This window comes from Hippopotamus amphibius, chromosome 8 (assembly GCF_030028045.1).
Source record: "Hippopotamus amphibius kiboko isolate mHipAmp2 chromosome 8, mHipAmp2.hap2, whole genome shotgun sequence".
NCBI classification, from domain to species: Eukaryota; Metazoa; Chordata; class Mammalia; order Artiodactyla; family Hippopotamidae; genus Hippopotamus; species Hippopotamus amphibius.
Window position 1 is genome coordinate 144,037,182 of NC_080193.1, and position 5,417 is coordinate 144,042,598.

Consider the following 5,417-nt stretch of genomic DNA (forward strand, 5'->3'; position numbering starts at 1 on the left):
TGTGAGCTCTGGGGAAGAATTTGCAACTTTTTACTCCATAGCTCTTGTCTCCCCGCAAATATGAAGTTCTCTCATAAAGCATGTTTTGAAGACCTTTCCTGATTAGTCATTCTTTCACTTATTTTCAAAATACTTGACTCACCCCAACATAATTTAATGCTACTCTTAAGTTTGAATTTTTATTTCTCAAGTCTAAACTTTAATCTCTTTTCCACCAGGAATGTTAAGGCTTAGTTAGGTGGCAAGTGCCTATGTCTAAACTACTTGATAGGCCTCTTGCAGCAAATCCAGGACAAAGCATCACTATACATCAGATCTTGGAGTATCTAAGATCTAAATGATGTGAAATGAAAGAAAAGTGAAATATAAATGAAACGTTCTATGTGATTATGTAATATCAAACTCAGTGCAGAGACGGTAAAGTGTGAATTTATGTTTCCCTCTGATGTCATGAAGATAGAATCTTTGGCTATCTCTTTTCACAAAGCTGAATAAATATGTTAATTAATTGAAGAATAATACTGCACTGAATGCAAGATAGTGTCATGTGGTAACTGCTATTAGAAAGGATATATAGTACCTTCCAGAGCCCTAGGAAGGAGTCTAAGTCCTAATCTTTGCCCATCCCCAGCTTATGCAAGTAGCAAGTGTGTGAATGAGAGAATATACGTCTTACAGACCACGGGAGTTCCCTGATTGTCTAGTGGTTAGGATTTGGCACTTTCACTGGCATGGCCCAGGTTCAACCCCTGGTCAGGGAACTGAGATGCTGCAAGCTGTGTGGCATGGCCAAGGGAGGAAAAAAAAAATATCTTACAGACCAAAGAATCACTGGAGTTAGAATATGAAACCTATGAGAATGACTATAAGAAGGGGAAAGAACATTCTACTTCTTCACTGAATCCCCAAGATATCCTTATTTTCATATGTGAAAATAGGTATTAATCTAAATGAACCTCAGATGTCAGCATCTTGCCTGTAACAATGAGATAAGATTGGCTAAGACATCACTCCAGATTCTGTGCCGTATCCAACCATGTACCCAAGATGTCTGTGGTATCCCAGAGGGTTTATCTTCTCATAGTTACCTACAGCTCCAAGCTTTGACTTCCTCTGAATTAACTGATTCAGATTACGCATTGCTGCATCTGCACAATCCCCATCCCTGTTCTGAATCACGGAATTTAGCGCCACTTTCTGATTCCTACAGAAACACAAAGTCTTTGTGTTTCAATAGATTTTTCTTAAAGTTTTGGCAGATGAAGGAGGTTCACATCACAATTCTACAGATAACTTAAAATCCGGAGTTAGCTGTCCATGCCACTCAAATGGCCTTCTGCCATTATATTAAAATTGTCATTTCTACTTCAGCCTACCTCCAGGCTTCCTGCCTTCTCTCCCTCATCTCCCCCTCCGCCACCCCCCAGTATGAGTATTCTAAAAGTATATAAGCTGACAGCCTCTGGAAAATATTTTTCATACTGTTTACTTTTTTATTAGTACAGATACTATTATAGCTTACAAAACAGATTTTCTAAGCTTTACTAGTTATGTTAAAATCAGTAGATAATAGAAATTCTAAGAAATAGACAATAGCGGGACTTCCTAGGTGGCGCAGTGGTTAAGAATCTGCCTGCCAATGCAGGGGACATGGCTTCGAGCCCTGCTCTGGGAAGATACCACATGCCGCGGAGCAACTAAGCCTGTGCGCCACAACTATTGAGCCTGTGCTCTAGAGCCCGTGTGCCACATCAAGAGAAGCCACTGTAATGAGAAGCCCGCACACCACAATGAAGAGTGGTCCCTACTCGCATCAACTAAAGAAAGCCAGTGTGCAGTGATGAAGACCCAACGCAGCCAATAAATAAATAAATGTTTTTAAAAAAAGATTTTAAAGAAATAGACAATAGCTTTTTTCTTCTTTCTATAACCTCTTTAATCTTTAAAATTTAACCCCATGGTTAATGTACTGTAAACAGTACATCATCAGATTGTTTTCGTGTTTTGGATTTGCATGAAAGAACAACAACAATTAAACCCATTCCATTCTTAATGTTTATGTTTAATGCTGTGAGGAGTTGCAATTTTATCAGCCCTTTGAGCACTGAACCTCAATTTGAGTGCACAAATCACACTGTAAAACAAACTCATAACCTTCTAAATGTGTTACTATGTACTAGTAATGGCATGCTATTAAAACAACTTTGGGCACCACAGCAGATCTACTTTGTAGATACGAGTTTAAATTTTTTGTAAAATGTTTTATAAAAATGACTAATACTGAAATATAAATAATTATATTTTCTTTGTCTATTTTTATACAAAAGATACACAGGTGCCATGATGTAGAATAACTTAGATCAGGGCCATACAATGTGTAGAGCGTAATGGATATTATGATAACATGATATACATATAATGACTGACTGACTTTTGGTAGGGTGATTGCCACAGAAATGTCTATCATTTTGTCAATGATGGTCAACATATAAAAGGTTGCACATTTTTTAGTGGAGGTTTGGATAATATTAACATGAATTTAGGAGTATAACTTGATAGTCTGATAGGTTTAGACTGGGGAGGAGGGTATATCCAGGCAGAGAACAGCATAAAGAAAATCACAGATACATACTGGGAGTCACAATTCAATAGCTGAAAAAAATCCTAAAATTTGTATGGAGACACAAAAGACCCCGAACAGCCAAAGCAACCCCAAGGGGAAAAAATGGAGCTGGAGGAATCAGACTCCCTGACCTCAGACTATACTACAAAGCTACAGTAACCAAGACAATATGGTACTGGCAAAAAACAGAAATATAGATCAATGGAACAGGATAGAAAGCCCAGAGATAAACTATGGTCAACTAATCTATGACAAAGGAGGCAAGGATATACAATGGAGAAAAGGCAGCCTCTTCAATAAGTGGTGCTGGGAAAATTGGACAGCTACATGTAAAAGAATGAAATTAGAACACTCCTTAACACCATACACAAAAATAAACTCAAAATGGATAAAAGACCTAAATATAAGGCCAGACACTATAAAACTCCTAGAGGAAAACATAGGAAGAACACTCTTCAACATAAATCACAGCAAGATCTTTTTTGACCCATCTCCTAGAATAATGGAAATAAAAACAAAAATAAAAAATGGGACCTAATGAAACTTAAAAGCTTCTGCACAGCAAAGGAAACTATAAGCAAGATGAAAATACAACCCTCAGAATGCGAGAAAATATTTGCAAATGAATCAACAAACAAAGGATTAATCTCCAAAATATATAAACAGTTCATCCAGCTCAATATCAAAAAAATAACCCAATAATAAAATGGGCAGAAGACCTAAATAGGCATTTCTCCAAAGAAGACATACAGATGGCCAAGAGGCACATGAAAAGCTGCTCAACATCACTAATTATTAGAGAAATGCAAATCAAAACTACAATGAGATATCACCTCACACCAGTTAGAATGGCCATCATCAGAAAATCTACAAACAGAAAATGCTTGAGAGGGTGTGGAGAAAAGGGAACGTTCTTACACTGTTGGTGGGAATGCAAAATGATACAGCCACTATGGAGAACAGTATGGAGGTTCCTCAAAAAACTAAAAATAGAGTTACCATATGACCCAGCAATCCCACTCCTGGGCATATATCCAGAGAACACCATAATTCAAAAAGACACATGCACTCCAATGTTCATTGCAGCACTATTTACAATAGCCAGGACATGGAAGCAACCTAACTGTCCATCAACAGATGAATGGATAAAGAAGATGTGGTACATATACACAATGGAATATTACTTAGTTGTAAAAAGGAACGAAATTGGGACATTTGTAGAGACATGGATGGACCTAGAGACTGTCATACAGAGTGAAGTGAGTCAGAAAGAGAAAAACAAATATCGTATATTAACACATATATGCAGAAGACAGAAAAATGGTACAAATCAACTGGTTTGCAAGGCAGAAGTAGGCACACATGTAGAGAACAAACATATGGACACCAAGTGGGGAAAGTGGGGGGGGGGGGGGGGCGGGGGGGAATGAACTGGGAAATTGGAAGATTGGGATTGCCATATATACATTACTAATAAGAAGAAAATTATCAAATTGTACACTTTAAATATATGCAGTTTATTATACGTCAATTGTATCTCAATAAAAATTCTTAAAGAAAAAAAAGAATTCAATAGTTCAGAATTCCTGTCCATTGGCAAATAATGCAATGCAATGTCAGAGTTCTGGGGTAATCTGGCTTTACAGTGATAATGAAAAGGATAATTATAGGATAATTACAAAGGCTGAAGCCTTTTAAAGGTTAGGGAAGAGACACTGAAGTATGGCAAATGGAACCAGAGTGATTCACTTAGGAGTCATTGGTTTCTTTCTAAATTGAACAGATCGGAGATCAGTGGAGCTGCTCTTCTTGAGAAGAAAAGAGACCTGATTCCTCCCATGACTAGCATCAAAACACAGGGGCTGGGCTTCTTCTGCCACTCCTGGTGCTGCTTGTGTGCTCATTCGTGCGGACCTGGTACCTCTTTTGTGAAGCGGCAGCTGAGGAGACTCCAGCGCTTGCCACAACCGACGAAAAGCCCAAGGAAGGAGTCAAGACTGAGAACAACGATCATATTAATTCAAAGGTGGCAGGGCAGGATGGTTCTGTGGTGCAGTTTAATATTAAGAGGCATACACTACTTAGGAAACTAATGAAAGCCTATTGTCAATGAGGCAGAACAGATTCCGATCTGACAGGCAGACAATCAATGAAACAGACACACCTGCACAGTTGGAAATGGAGGAAGAAGATACAATTGATGTGTTCCAGCAGCAGACAGGAGGTCTACTTAAAAGGGAACGTGCTACTTTACTCCAGAATTCTGTTCCTCCAGACCAAGAAGAGGTTCTCAATTAGAAAACCGCAACTCGGTTCCATCACATCCTGACTACTGCAGTATAGTTTCTCTATTCTTTCATTTTCCCCTTCCCCATTCCTTTATCGCACATAAAGTAACTGGTGTGTGTGAACAAGCATATTGCATTTTTTTAAAATAAATGGCCAATGGTATTTTGATCGACATCAAATGGAGATGGAATGGGGAAAAATACTGGTTCTGTGACAATACCCCCTTTTCTCCATTAGTGGCATGCTCATCAGCTCTTATCTTTATATTCCAGTAACCTACTTTGCTCTCACTGTTTAACAAAAAAAGAACAACATAAAAATTCTTGCATACCTTGTTCGATTGGAGAATTTTAATGTTTTTCATTTATCATTGTAAAACCAAGGACAATTTTATAACTTTTTTGCACGTAGCTGTTACATGTAGGGCAATCTGTCTTTAAGTAGGGATAAATTTCTCTAAAAGAAATGAATCCTAGATAGTTTTCCCTTCAAGTCAAGTGTCTTG

General features: G+C 38.0%; 1 pseudogene; it reads left to right on the forward strand.

Annotated features, from left to right (window-relative positions):
- Nucleotides 1-4,236: 4,236 nt before the first annotated feature.
- LOC130859261 (small ubiquitin-related modifier 2-like) lies at nt 4,237-4,921 on the forward strand (annotated as a pseudogene).
- The last annotated feature ends 496 nt before the right edge of the window (nt 4,922-5,417 follow it).